The following is a 15,806-nucleotide window of genomic DNA, read 5'->3' as shown; positions in this document are numbered from 1 at the left end:
AGTAGTTCCCAGACACATTTATCAATATTTCACAGGAGGAGTTACTAGAAGATGTTAAGATTGCTTGAAACACGTCTTACAAAGCGAACAGAGTACCTACATTTACAGTGATACACACAACATATGCATTTTCTCATGATCGAATTGATGAAGTGGGAATTCTGCAATATAATGAGGTTGAAAAATTTTAAGGAATTAATTCAGGGTACAATTCCCACCCAAAAAAAAATAATGGCAAAATTTCTTAGGATGCAAAATATTTAAATTTTGACCGATATCATATTTTCATGGTCCTTTAGGCAAATACAGACATCGATATTTTTAATTTTAGTGAAATATTCCATGTCACTAGATCAGTGATGGAGCTTATCAGTTAAATGTAAAGTCTTTATTTGTACCAGTTCTGATTTATGATAAAACATCAAATTCTTCAAATTACAAATTAATTAAAGTCAAATACAGAAAACATGTCCAGTGACATTTCTTTTGGAATAACATTTTTAAACATCTTTGTTACACCTTTTTTTTTTGTAACAGAAAGAGACAATAATGGGCCTAAAACGGGTGGATATTTTACTGTCTGGTAATAAAGAAAGTAATGTTTGAATTCCTCTGCTCTGTTCTCTTACTTGTTCCCTGCTGGCCTCCACACACTGTCCGCCAGTTATATCAAAGCAAAACAATGGTTCTGAGTAGGTTTCCATTATTCAGTCTGCACAAAGCCGTAGCATTTAAACCTATGTTTTTTCTCTAGCTGGTGGCGCTGAGCCACTATAGCTTTTCGGTTTCAGTTCTGCTCTGTTTGATCATTTTTCTCTGTGCCTGTGAATCTAAAAAAGAAATTACATGACTGGCCTCAGGAGTGAATGATAGTGCCTCCCACTACTTTTTCATCACATGATCATGTCTTTTACCTTTCTTTTTATATTATAACAATAATACATTTCCCAGCTAAAATGATCTTTAATAATGCTAACCACGAAAACAAGCAAAGAACTCCATCATCATCTCCACATCTCTGAGATATTAGCTAGTAAAAGTAGTTTAGTGGCATAGTTACAAGTAGGAAGTTGGAAAGTTCCTTGATTTCTATCTGAGATGGCAATTATAACTGTGTATCCAGTTTTACACATGGGTGGGTCTGTTCATTCATGAGTCTATCCACCATATACACAACAATACTGTAAGTAGTTGGTTCTGCCTCTTCAGGCCTTTCCTACAAAGACAATTTTAAGGAAGCTCAAATTCAGTTTCCGTTTTACCAAAAACCTGTTTCTGGTTACAATAGTAACACTAATCTCAACTGTTATAACAATGCAGTCCTGGCAGGATGATAGACTAGTTAATTAGTGCTACTCATTAAAAACATAATTCACATTATAAACAAGATATATACATTTGTCTCCTTGACAGCAGACAGAATACAGGACAAATGCTGTAAGAGGAAAAGACCAAAGATGGTAGAAAGGATTAGAGTACTGGTGATATGGTTCAATTAGCTTTTCTGTTATCTTGTTGACTTTGCCTCATGAATGCCTTGTAGTCTTTGCTTACACAACATACACTATGTTTACATGAAGTAGCTAAGAACCCCCAGAAGTCTTAGGTCAGGGTATTTGGTTGGACTACTTAACTACATAATCTGTATTCCTTAAAATGATAATTAAGAAAATGATTCATATGACTCTTTCTGATCTGCCACTGCTATTGTTAAGGTTTGGTTGGATTTATCCATAACTGACGGTAGGGATACAAACTGCAGTGCTCCATGTCAAAGTTGCAAGCTTCGTATGTTTGTCATTATTCCTGACAGATGAAGTCCATTTGCGGCCCCCATTAATAACACTTATAACCAACCATTTCCTTGTGAGCTCAGTGGTGACCACCACCGAAAATGAATAAAAGCATAGAGCACAGACTTGCTGTCACTCACAAAACAAACCTTGTTTTGATTTCCCCCTTCAGGTGCTGTGGATGGTGGTCGACAAGTCACTAAACTGTCCAATGAATGACTTTATGATTAGCTCACTTAGTGTCCAATATGTCAAAGTGACACTGGACATGACTCAAGAACAGCAATGTATCACTCTCTGTCGTTGTTCCACACTAAAGGAACCAAACAGATAAGTCACAGCTGGTGCCTCCTTTACTGTAGGCAGAATAGATGATGTGGTGTTCACATTATCTCAGAACCTATTTTCTTGTTAAGAAAAACAAAACGACAAACAAAACAAACAAACAAAAAAAAACAAATTAAAGTTTAGCAGGTCACAGTTTAGCTGTATCTTTCGCCTTCAAAAAACTCTGCTCTGTGCCTTATATTTCTCTCTTTGCTACCAATATATTAACATGAAAATAATGTCAAAATATATTTGTATGATTCGAAAGGTTTCTGTATTTTATTACTGTTAAAAGTATTTATGCCCTTTAATTCTTAAATGACACAGCACAAAATTATGCATATAGCCCATTGCTGCTACAGTTACTTTTTGTGTTTTTGCTTACATTTATGCCATGTTTGCCCATCTGCATCAGCTTCAAAATCCTTTAATAGACTGTGCGCTGTGTGCCTGAACAAAACCCTTTCTAACCTTTCAGCAGGAGGAGAGGGATATTTCTTCCAGTGAAATCAACTCATGAGACATTTCAAAACAACTGGAAGCCAAACTGTTCAGTCAACCATCAAGTACAACTGTCTGGTTAGTTAATAAATTAAATTAATGTCATCTCCCTGTTCCACAGTGGTTACTGTATGTTATGAGTCTGCCAAATTAGACGATTATGTCAAAATAAGTGAGTAGACAAATGAATGAGTAAAACTCATGTACATGCAGTACTTGATTCTATCAAAAAAGGCTGAGAATGTGTAGGGTAACATATTTCTATGAAAAAAAAACTATTTTGGCTGATAAGGGGTGGTATTCTTGGCAGGTAATTTTTAAGTTTACAGCCCTTGGCAGTGAACTAAAAAAGTTAATTTCAGACACTGCCTACTTGTCATGATGACAGAGCAAGGCATGACATTTTAACTTCAGTAAAATTCAGAGTATGATTTCTTACACTGCTCATAGTGACATCAAGATTTTTATGATAGTGTCGCACACAAACAAGGAACGGCGATCAGAGCTGGGAAGAGATTGTGGGAGTATCAACAGCCAGAGGTGAGCACAACACCGCCATTTCAATCAAAATCCAGTCTGCAGCCTCCATTTGGGGCAGCTATACGCTAGGGATATTATTTTGCCTTTGATATGGAAATATATGCTTCACAATCCATATGAGCAAGACAACGCTCTAGCTCAACTTGCCATACAGCACACCTGAGAATGGCATTAAGATACCAACATTAACCTTCTTTTTAAACTTTGTTCCATGAAAGTCTGCAAAATTAACCTAGCCACCCAGTGCTGCATAGTGCTGTTTGAGTGGCTAAATTGAAGTGGTGGTGTGGGATAGTATGGGCTGTCCAGGCAATCCAGGTGTTTCATATTTCATTCATATCGGTCAGGTATAGCACTTCTCCCAGAGACATCTAGGAAATCATGGATAAAAAGGTTTGGAAAGATGAAAGGTTTTTTGCTTTGTATTTTGGAGATGTGCAGGAAGAACAAACTGACATTGCGGTTTTATCTTAACAAATAGATACTCCACAGAGGACCACATATTTACTGCAAACTGGCAATGTGAATATCTAAAATCTTCAGAATGTCTGTTAATTAGGGTTCGAATTTGTCTTTTCAGGCAGATTATTACTACTGTCATTTGGGCTCTTGTCTTTTGTAGTTTACTGCTCTGCTGAATGTGTTTACTTATCCGCCGGGAGCACAATCAAGGGGAAATTGCATGTTCACGGCACAGATAACACAGACTGGCCACCAGCAGGAGACACTTTCGCTGAGGCCAATTTATCTCAGAAGCAAACTGTCACCAAGTTTTTCAGTGCACGTATTCTCTAGATTACACTGTCTTCCTGGGTGCAAGGATTTCGGCAATTATCTTGCACTTTTAAAGAATCACAAGGCTGAATTTGCTTCTGTGAAATTGTTTGTACCTCCAACTAACATCTCTGCCACAGTATTCTGTAATGATGCAGCTTGTGTAACAGACCAGGTGATTATGCCTCATAACAAGCTTGCAGTATCCACAAAAAAGCCTTATGAAAATAAGGCTGGACTCTCTACATTTATAAAAGAAACTCTCCAGGGACTGCAAAAACATAAATCTCTTCCACACACAGGAAAAGGACCTAACACAGTCCCTCTTTTGCTCCATTTCTCACTCTTTTGTCCACGAACCACCAGCGCAAGAACTGTCTAATGAGATGCTAATCCTGGCATCTTACGCTGGTGTTTGGAAGGGCGAGGGTTTTATTTATTCAGTGGCATCTACTCTGTACACAGGCGATGTCTGATGAGATCAGGCCACAGTCTTGCATAACCTGCATTAGAAAGAGGCACGGTTAAAGGTGACCTCTTCCGAGCAGCATCATAAGCTCTGTGAGGATCAGTTCTGATTTATTTTCCACATCATAACTGAACTAAAAGTGGTAAGTTCAATTATTCAGAGACGTACGAATGAAAACCAGCTTTGTTTTGGTCGTATTCGAAAGGACATTTGGCAAGTACAATTCATGTTGACACTTTGCTCTTATTGATAAGCTGGTAAAAATTCATTCTCTATACTAATTATCTGGAATGCACTGGTTGAATAATAATAATAATGTGATTCTTCCCTGTCACCGTTAGATATCTTTTGGATATTTTTCTAAACAGGGAGATTTCATGCTAAAGGGGCCAGCAGCTGACTTATTGGCAAGCTGAGTTAGACAGCAAGGAAATGAAGCAAATAATGGCTTGATTTGGAACACTTGAGCAGCATACGGCAGGTGGAAACAAGTGGGAGGCTCTAATTCTGCTCTCGAGCCAGCTGGTCCTAAAGCAGGGCTGCAGCCAGTCTCACTGACCGCTCTGCTTCCCACTGAGCTTTTTCAGCCTAAGGAATTGTGCCAAGAGGTGTGGTAGCTCTCTTCAAATCACCTTTCTCCGGGCTTTACAAGGCAGTGTATAATCGTGACATAATCATGCCCACTACATCTATTGATCTGTTCATAGTACACTTCCACTGGAGCAGCCAAATGGTATCCTTAGGCGAAGCTCTTGGCAAGAGAGATATGATGACACCAATTAGATTACACTGATATTCAAATACACAATGGATTTATGTGGCATGGGCTGCAGTCTCAAGCTTATCTGGCTTATGTTGAAGCTTGCCGATGTATCCAGTTGTCACACTGTCCCAGAAGTCCCTCAATGTCAAACTAATTAATTATTTATCATTACCTAAACGCACTAATTAATTGTCAGTTTAAGGGCATGCTTTAATGGAAGACATATTCAATCTGTCTCTGGGGTTCACTTTCGTCCCAGTATACATGCCAATTATTTATTAAATATCGTGCTAATTCTCTTTAGAGTAGACAAAGCGAAGGTCAGAGAAGAAGAAAAAACAAAGTGATTTGTGAGTGATGCCCACTGACATTTATCCCTTTACGTAGACTTTCAAGATCTGTTTAGAAGGATGCCATTACCCCCTTTCCTTATTCTCAAAGTGAATGTCAAGGACAAGGATAAACAGCAATGCCATACCTCATCACTGCTCATATTTATTCTAAGGAGATGCCCTTATCACAGTCCTTATAATTAAATGGATGAGACCACAATTTTGAAAAGATCTGTCATTTTCTCTCTACAAGTTCCTCAGGGGTTGTTTAACGGATGAGCTATTTGTCTTTTCCAGCCATGATGCATGTTATATGCTTTTCATTTTGTTGTTAGATCAGACAATCACAGTTTGAGTGGGTCTAATTATAGAAGCCTCCCATGAGTTGGCATTAAACTACAGCAGCACGTAGACATCTGGTATTCAAATAATTGACACACTTAGAAAGGGCCAAAAGCATTTTCTAAATGTCCTTGTGCACTGTTTAAAATGTGTCAAGACAACCATTAGCTGGTTCAAAATGACACCCTAAAGTGCAAGAAACTACCAATACAAACCCGCTTACTTCACCTCAAACGCCACATCTTCAAGGTCTTGAAATGTTGCTGAGAAATCAACAACAAGAAAGAGAGACAAGATACTTAGATACAGATTACTCAGAAAATGCGGGTGATTTAGCACACGTTGAGTGACAAGGATGGAAAAAGCTGAAAATCTCAGGATACACTCACAGTATCTTCAAAAAGAGAGGAGTAAGTTATCACCTTACTATTTGGTAGGTGGTTAAGAAAAAAAACATGAAAAGATGTGCTTGCATGGGGCTCTGCATACCACAATGTACAGACTTACATGACACTGACTAGAAAATGCCTTTACTTTACAGTAATGTTTTACACTACTTTTATAGTAATAACTTCAATTTTTAGCTTTACATTTTGAGGTGAACTGACATTGTGACTATAAGAACAAATTTCTCAGCACATACAAACATCTTAAGGTGCAACACCGGCTGCTATTATAAGTGCACAGTTTGGATTTATCTGTGTGTGCCAGAATAATCATTGCAACATAGTACACCCTGTGAGCTATGTTACATTAGGAGATTCAAAATAGCATTGGCTAGAATATTACCTGGAATTGAAACACTCTGTGATCACAAACACTGCTCAAAGATATAGATAGAAAAAAAATTGGTACCATTCTACAGTGTCCATGATGCTGTACCCCTATGTGTCTCATAAATAAAAGCATTTTATATGTTCTAAGTAAAATCTAGGACAGTGGGCTATTAATGGCCAAGGTACTGCTCTCCTGGGGCAACAGTGTTAATCGGAGCAATAGGTCTCCTTCCTGCTGGATCAATGTCAGCACAAATTTCAGATTGCTTTCCTGATGTGTGCCAAGTTATCTGTGATTCACCTTTAATAGGTTATTGAACGGAGCCAGCATTTAGGGAGCAGGGCCGTATTTCACATTATTGACAATCAGATGCACACAACTTTCTCATTAGCATGCATTAGGAAAACACGGAATTAATCTTGACAACACCATTGGGGCACATGACTACAGTTACACGCTTGTTTAAACAAACAAGCCTAACAGTGACTTGGGGATCACGTGAGGAGGGGACATAAGGAATGTAGGTAAATACAGCTTGACAGATGTTACACTGGACAAAAAGCTACTGTGCTAACTGAAGGAGAATTATAAATTAACAAAAAAACAGAGGAGCGGAAATGGCTGTGTGTTTTCTGAAGATAAATTAAACATAGCATTGTACATGTATAATGATCAAGCAATCCACAATATCATCGTTAATGTTTCAAGACCTCAGTGCGTCATGGTTTCCCTCACTGTCATTTTGGATAAAATCATGGTTTTCAGCATGAATACCGCTTCAGAAATTTGTAATGTAGTATCTCTGTTATGCAGCGCAAAAGAGACCTAGACATTTCACTTTTATTTCACCAACAAATTGGTATCAAAGCTAAAGAATACCATGCAATGGATTTTCATCTGTTTTCATATTCTTTACAATTACATAGAAGCAGAGACACAGATTTACAGTAACAGCTTTGTAAATGTCATGTCCAAATGACATCAGAAATCCTGATGTGCATGATTCTTCTCCTTCACACAAGCTCATTACACTGTAATGCATTTGCTCTGACACTTCCTAACCAAAATTAAATGCTCGGATGACAAAATGAGTGGTGGCAAGTCGAACTGGGTGTGCTAAATCAGATGACATTTTGCTGCTCCTGAAGGTCAAGTGTTTTGTCAGCATGGACAGAGCTTGGTGACAAAGCTGCCAACATCAGGTGAAAGATTTACTGTCCACATGTTTTCCAAACAAGACGTGACCATAACACTTCTGAGAGGAAGGAAAAAGCTGGCGAATGGGAGGTTGGTGTATGTTGAGGAAAAAGGTGAATTTACACTGCAGTGAAGGTATTAGAATATGTACTATATGTGTGTAGAAAATGTTACGCTCTGTATTTCAGGGCTGTTTCAATTTGTGAAGTGTGAAGGTGCAAATTTAAGTCTTCAAAAAAATACAGCAAAAAACAAATTCATTAGTGTAAAGATAGACACAAAGTAGAGAGAGAAGAGAGACCAACTGAGAAGAATGGGATGAACCAACGTTGCACTTACATTATAGAGAGTTGAATGGTTGATTTTTTTTGTATCGAAATCAAGATTTGAAAGACAACAACTTTCGGACCGGCATTGTAATCATAACTTAAGTAATTAATTATCTTCACAAGTTGTAACAAGTGACAATTCAAGCTGCTGACCATTGTTTTCCCCGGTGTTTACATGGTAACTGGTGCTAGAAAGTTTACTCAGCTGTAGCTGATTAACGTTAGTTCTGAGAGTTAGTCAAACCACAAAGCAGAAATCTTGGCTGCTGTCCGGTTAATACACTCTCTGGATGCTCGTGTCTGTAGTGATTACTATTTGCCAGAAATGCCTTTGTCAAATTAAATGTATAATATTGATAAAAAAATTAGTGGGCTGTGTTTATTTGCTGTTCAAAAAAAGATACATAAACACATACAAAAATGCAGGTGACGGCCTCACATCAATTTTAGTTCAGTAGCTAGCAGTTAAGTGGAGTTGTCGAGTGTAAAAGACAGAACAAAAAGAGTTGTTGGAATCTCCCAGTTAAAATTTTGAGCACATAATATCTGTGTTACATCGACTTAAAAGCTTTGAATCAGGACCTTCAGACTTCAGAGCTGTGAAACAGCTTCTCCTGTCAGTCTGTGATGCTAATGTTAGTTCAAGCAGGTGCAGAGCAGTGTGTTTGCCAGCCCATATCAAAACATTGTCAAATGTGACTTACCAGCAGTTTGTCATTACCATACGGGACAACTATGCAGCTGTTATCAATAAATATAATGCCACTTTGGAATGTTATGAGTATATTTGAACATTTTGAGCTTTTTTTTTTTTGACAGATCATTAGTAAAGTTTACTTAGAAGTTGACTATTCTCTGAACGACTGGTTAAAAAAAAGAAGCTTGTGAGGATCTCAACAAAAGTTGCTATAGTGTTTCATCTGATTCTATCCATATGGGGAAAAACAGGAACATTTGTAATAGTGTTTGGTATAAATTTAACTTGTTTAATGCTATGTAGACCACAAATACAGATCTGTAGTTTACGTTATTGAAAATAATCCCAGTTTGAATTGCAATTGACATATTTTCTCAAACCATTCACTCCTAAAAGAACTGCAACCAACTGAACTACAAGGATGCCTTGGTTGGGATAAATTCTTCTAATTTTGTTGATCATTTTGTGATTAAAGTAGCTCTGACTGATGCAAAGTATTAACTGCAGCAGTGTAGTAGCTCTTGAACAGCAATAGTAAAAAGGCGACCAAAATTCAATTTTGATGGAAATTTTTAATCCACCATTGATTCCTCTAAGCTTTACAAAACAGTATAAAGACATAACCAGGGTCCCTCCACAGCAAATGGCCTTGAATATGGCCAGTAGGACCTATTGACATTAGAAAGGCATTAGCTTGAATTATTCAGCATTTTCTATCACAGCGTATTGTTCCATAAGCTTGCTGTACATTATTAAATAATATAGAATGTCAGGGATTTTCAGTCGGTATGAACATTACGCAGGAGAAAAAAATGCATTCGGTGCATTTGCTGCTGACCCAACCTGGAAGCCATTTGACAAATCATTGCATGCATCTCCCGAGAGGAAGCTACAAGGTATGCCAAACATCATCATGAAGAAGGCCTGTTCAGGTGGTTTACACCACAAAACCATATAGATTCAGACAAAATATCACACCTGTCATGACTCCTTAGTGTTCATGTACTATGGTCCAAACCTTATTTGCATTAACTGTAGCCAACAGTGATGTGCCCAGAGAGGGAAGAGGAGACAGAAAAGCATGTTTGTTGAGACAACATTATGTGAAATGTGTGTGGTTACAAACTTGAAAAAGCAGTAAGGGCCATGGCCAAGTGTGTGACATTAGACGTAATTCAGAATAAAGGCCAAGTGTCCAGCCATGCGGACAGACGAGGCTCTCATGTTCAGACTATGCCAGGGGTAAATATTCAGTATGACATTTGTGCTGTATGCTATTTCCATCGGCTGAATTGTAGCCGACTGACATTTTCAACCAAGTCGCACTGGCCATGATTTCTACTCTTCAAATCTATTTAAAATATCAGATATACAGGGGCTGCACACAAAAAGTACAACAAACAATAAATTGTGAGGTGTTCTTGATGCTATTGCAATGGAACTATTCAGAAATATCCAAAGAGGCCATTTAACACATCTCTGACAAAGTCTTTTTACCATTTCTATTTGAGTTTCTCTGGCTTATTTCAATTGACTTTTATTTAGAAATATATTCTACTTTAATTTGACCTAAATTTTGTAGTAACAATAAACCGGCGAATCACTGGGCATTACTGAATGAATTTTTGGTCAGGCTTGTCTCAGTATATCTTTGACAGTTTCACATAATCTGGTAGACATCCCTGATTTATCATATAAAGACACCACTGCTGCTTTTCTTGCTTACATTCTGCAGACTGCTCGGACCATGGCAGCTTTATTGAAACATGACCTTACATTGTTGGCCAACGGCTTTTCTCTCATTCGTGTTAACTCTGGTATTGCTAGTTATCTTTTTGGCATTTCTTCCCTTATAAGAAATGCCATCAAACACATCCTTATTGCAACAGTTGGGGTGTGTTTTGAGATTTTCTTTTTTGTGTTCCCTTTTAGTTCAAATTCACAAATGGCTGCAAGAAACATTAAAGCACTTTCCGTAAGTTTCATGCTTTCTGGTTTGCTCTCAAAATGATCCCACACATTGTTCACTTATTTGAAACCCCTAATTTGATGGCTCAAGTCCATAATCTCAAATGTACACTCCTTCTGTGAGACACTTCTGTGCAGTCAGACATTGGTATTTCAATAAAGAATAATAAACAGAAGAAAACACAAGGACTTTTCTTTGTATCAGTCAATTTTACCACTGTAGCATTTCAGTTTTGATCATTATTCTGAAAATACTTTATTGTTGTTTTTATTTTAATAAACAAATTGGATTATTCTGACCTGTACACCACTGTGTAGAACTGAATTACATTGTAAAGTGTCTCTGTTTCTTTGTCCACGTCCTGCATGTGCTATCTCCCGCAAAGCAATTAAACCTTGCGAGCGAGAGGAATGAAGAAGCACGAACCCATTATGTGGCAGTGGCCTAAAAGCGAGCTTGGTTAATTTTTCAGAGGAATTTCCACTAATGTATTCAGAGGCTGGGAAACATGACAAAATAAAAGCTCACACTGGCAGCTAGAATTAAAGTGTGCATTTAAAGTATGTTTGGCCAAAGGCTTTGCTAATCATAGTTATCTGCATGGTGAATGCTCTTCATCATCACTGTAAACTGTAAGAAATAAAAGACCTATTATGTTGGAGGTACAGGAGTGCAGGAATACTTCATTAACCAAAATGAAGTTTGAGTCAGCTATATTTTTTTTAAAGAAAAATGCACACTCACCACAAACATCCTTTATTAGCTTTACCCAAACAGAGATCAAAGTCTTTTCCTAAATCCACGGGTTAATGAGTCCTTTTTAAAACAGTCATTTGGAAGGAAACTGTTATTGTGGGCAGTGGTTCTAGATGTATATGTATTTGTTTGATGGGGGTCACTGAAGCAGAGTAGCTGCAACTGAAACTGATTTCAAACTGGTGTATGGAGAGACCCAACTTGAAAATGCCGCAAAAATGTATTAACATGTGCAATATGGAAATCGAGTGCCATTGCCCCCACAATCCTGCAACATGTAGACACATGCTTTTCATTTGCAAGAAATAATTCATCTTTGAATTTTTCAAATTTCTGAATAATATAATCAGGCCTAATGATGCAATCTCCATTATTCAGACAGAGCTGTTTTGCGGAACATATAACATTCTAACATTAAAGGGACATCGATCAACTCCATATGAAAAAACTCTATTTTGACTTTTGGATCCGACTTTAAATTTCACTTCACTTTATCAAAACTCTCATTCCCCCCCATCCCCACACAGGCTAAGCAGTGAGTCATCTCGTATTGCTTGATAATTTCAGCGCCCTTTAGGGAAAAGGTAGACTGTATATTGATTGATTTGGGCTGTATATACGCTAAAACAAACAGATATCTTGTTCTAAAGATCAAATTCTTCACCGACTCTGGCGGCATTAACAAATGCAACTGAGACTGGGCCCAAAACACAGGCACAGGATAATTAGTCACACCAGGCTTGGAGTAGGAAGGGCAGGGAAGCAATCTGACTGAAGGAAGTATTGATCGTCCTGAGAGGGAGGGGCACCCAGTCAGGAGTCATGATCAATCTTGCAAGCCAGCTCTCTCAATCTGTGATGAAACCTGTGTGTGTTTGTAAGGGGAAGCATTCTATCTACACTATACACACTCTAAATACACATGTTTGTGTGTACGTGTGTGTTTGTGTGAGTGTGTGTGCGCAGCCACATTAACACTACCAACAGCTTGGTGTATGACTTGTCGCAAAGAGACAAATGTCTGTGTGAGTAAAAGACTCCCAGGGGTTAGAGGAGGGGGTTTAGCGGTACCACGACATCGGAAGCCTTTATCGCTGAGGTAAAAGCCACCCCGTAGCCACAGATTCTCCTCATCAAACCCAAAGCTCCAAACCACGGCACTGTGAGCGGCTCAGGGAGTGATAGAAAAGGTAAATCCTCACAAATATAAACTCTATGCATATTGGTGTTATCCAGTGGCTGGTCACAGGTGGGTTTCATCTGATTAGACAGTGGTGATGCATATCAGGAGGAGCAGCCGACCAATTGCACTGTAATTCATCTTCCCCTGAAACGCTGGAGGAGGAGGAGGAGGAGAAAGAGTGGAGTGGGACTGAAGTGGGTTGTGAAAGCAGCAGCACTGTCCAAAAGACAGTGAGTATTTGTTTGTTTAGGGTTGGGGGGGGGTCATAATGCTCAGCACTGGCCTCCAGGGGTGGGTGTGTGGATCAGATACCAGGCAGCATGCTAAGCTGCAGAGACACCCACAACAGTGGAACTGTAGATGGCTAATTGACAGGCTGTTGGAGATGACGCCAGTCCAGATAGCCAGGCACTTTCACGCTCCCACACTCCTCGCTCTCCACCAGGGGAAGGCGGGTAGCTGGGTGAGACGTGTGTGTGAGTGTGTGTGTGTGTGTGTGTGTGAGTGTGTGTGTGGGTAGGTGCAATGTTAAGGGATGTGCTGGCTTTGGACTCACTAGGGAAGTGGATGTCACTCTCAGAGTCATCTGCACATGTACACAGCACACACACACCCACACATATAAAACTGATAGTGAAAGCACGTGCATCTGAGTTTTTCGCAGGGACTATGGCAGGGACGACCACAATCATGTATCTTTTTACAGAAGCATCGGCTCGAAAACCACATCTAACACACCACAGCAGGTGTGAGTAAGAGACTGACAAATGGTGTGACCTTGCACCTTGTGCCCTTGAGCCTGCTTCAACATGCCAGCAAAATTTAAAACTTGTTTCCCAGTAGAAATAAAGCTGGAAACCGTACCACACATGTTGTAGTTTTGGTAACTTATGTCTGTGTGATTGCAATATTTTTCCTTTGCTCGCCCCCCCCCCTGTGAATATCACAAGGGCAATATATATTTATTGAAATAAACTCACAATAATGTCTCTTTTGTGCCATTTCTTTACAGTATTGATTTAAATTAATGTGGTTTGGGATTTCATCCCGCCATGAAAGCCAGGAAAGGGGAGCAGAACATCATCTGTGGCTTATACTATTAAACATTCAGTTATCTATAAAACACACAATAGGTCTGTCTTCAGCCAGTATAATGACAGATTTCAGACGGAGAGCTCTTCAGTGTTGTCCCTGTTAACCCAGGTTTTTATAGATCACCCCGCATGCCACCCTATAGCTGTTTAGTTATCTCCATGAATATATGCAGAAGGGATCTGTCCTTGCTGAGAGCAAAATCTGATAATGCAGCAGCAAACACAGCAGAGAGTCAGAGCAAACCAATTCAGAGCTCTGTTTAAAAAAAGCCAAAGGGCTCACTGCTCATCTCTGCAACAGCACCACACAATAGATGAACAATTATTCAGAGTTAGACTGGGAGAAAAATATTAATCTATTTATTCATGGCTTGTTGAATCAGCTTTATCTCATGTGATTAATCCAAGTCAATAATGTAATCTTTAATTATAATAAATGGCCTTCTTGCCTACGTCAAATAATCACGCTGGTCCACTATGCTGGAAAGAGGAAAACAAATTTCACTGCTACGTGGTTATGTATTTTCCTACCGTAATTTAGAGTAGCCAGACATTTTGTTTTGGCCATGAGACTTGTATTTATGTAAGTCTTTTGAGCAGTGATTGAATGCAGAGAAAGAGAAGACTAGTAATTTAAAATGCAAGTAAAGTAAAATATATATTTCTTAAGAATTAAGTATTTAAAGCACACGTATGAGACACTGAGTTTCGACTAAAATTTCTCATTCAAATGCGATGATTAATTAAATCATAAACAATTAATTAAGAGGGGAATACAGCAAAATGCAAACTATTGCACAGAAATTGGTCTGTTTACAGAAAATCTATTGTGTCACTAATATCGCAATAATATTGCATCATGCAATTTTCCCAAGAGCCCCCCATTCACGTAGTTTTTACCAAAATAAAACATCTGGAGCTCCCAGAATGATCAATCGAAAACACATTACAAGAAGCCGATCCTGAAGGATGACCCTATGAGAGGAAGAATAATGACCTATGAGCGCAGGAGACCTTTGTTTGTGTGTGTATGTGGGTTTGCACATGCTTGAATGTGATTAATAGCACATCACCCGTAATAATGGCTTTCTTACTGTAACAAATGATGTGCAACCTGGAGTTAAAAAACACACACTTACGCAAACACGAACAGAGGTCCATGCGACTGAGTTTCAGTTGTACTGTGACTTTTCCATTTTGCTCTCCTGCCCGTTCCCACAACTCCCAGTCCTTCTTCCCTATGCACTCCCAGTAGTGTTCCCCATCAGGACTCAGAGTAGGTGATTTGTCGTGCGTGGAGGCAGCAAGTAGCCCGTAACAAATCTAACTGGCAGCCCCCGAGAATGCAGATCACACAGCCGACAGAGACAAAACAACATCTTAGGGAACTTTCAACAGAATCTTAATCTGTGATGAAGTCACCCAGTGTCCAAACAGCGCTACGGGACGTTTCAGCGACTGACAATGGACAAACGTTTCCTGGATATCAGAATTGTCTGCTACTTGATGTATTCAGGAAGGACTAGTATCAAAGTGTCAGAGGACATTGCCGTCGAACGTGCTAGAAGCACATTATAAACTTCTAGAACCATTTGGTTGCTTCAGACTGAATATCGCCAAACTTTTCTGTTTCCCTTTAGGAGCGTGACATTTCCTTTTGCCTGATAGAACTAAGAAAAATTTCTTAGGGAGGGATTCATTCTAATGTCACAGGTAGTTTCTCCATGTGAGAGGCTGCCTTAAAAGACAACAAAGAAAAATAAATACCTCGGTACACTGTTAGAAAAGCCAAACGAGAAGCAGTGAAATGTCATTATTTCTTTGGTGTAATTTGGCACATCAGAGGTAATGTAGTGCCATCCCTACGATAAAACAGAATCTTTAGGTCTCAGGAAGGTGAGCGTATCAATGTTCAACATACCCTATTAAGACTTGACACTCGCACTTTATCATCACTAAAGCA

At 38.9% G+C, this 15,806-nt stretch overlaps 1 protein-coding gene across 1 annotated transcript in view; it reads right to left on the bottom strand.

Annotated features, from left to right (window-relative positions):
• The window catches only part of asic4a (acid-sensing (proton-gated) ion channel family member 4a), an 81,311-nt gene that overhangs the window by 63,963 nt on the left and 1,542 nt on the right, over window positions 1-15,806 (bottom strand). The window lies entirely within an intron of this gene.

Source organism: Xiphias gladius, chromosome 16, assembly GCF_016859285.1.
Source record: "Xiphias gladius isolate SHS-SW01 ecotype Sanya breed wild chromosome 16, ASM1685928v1, whole genome shotgun sequence".
NCBI classification, from domain to species: domain Eukaryota; kingdom Metazoa; phylum Chordata; class Actinopteri; order Istiophoriformes; family Xiphiidae; genus Xiphias; species Xiphias gladius.
The sequence above is the reverse complement of the archived record's forward strand: the minus strand, read 5'-3'. Positions and strand labels throughout refer to the sequence as shown.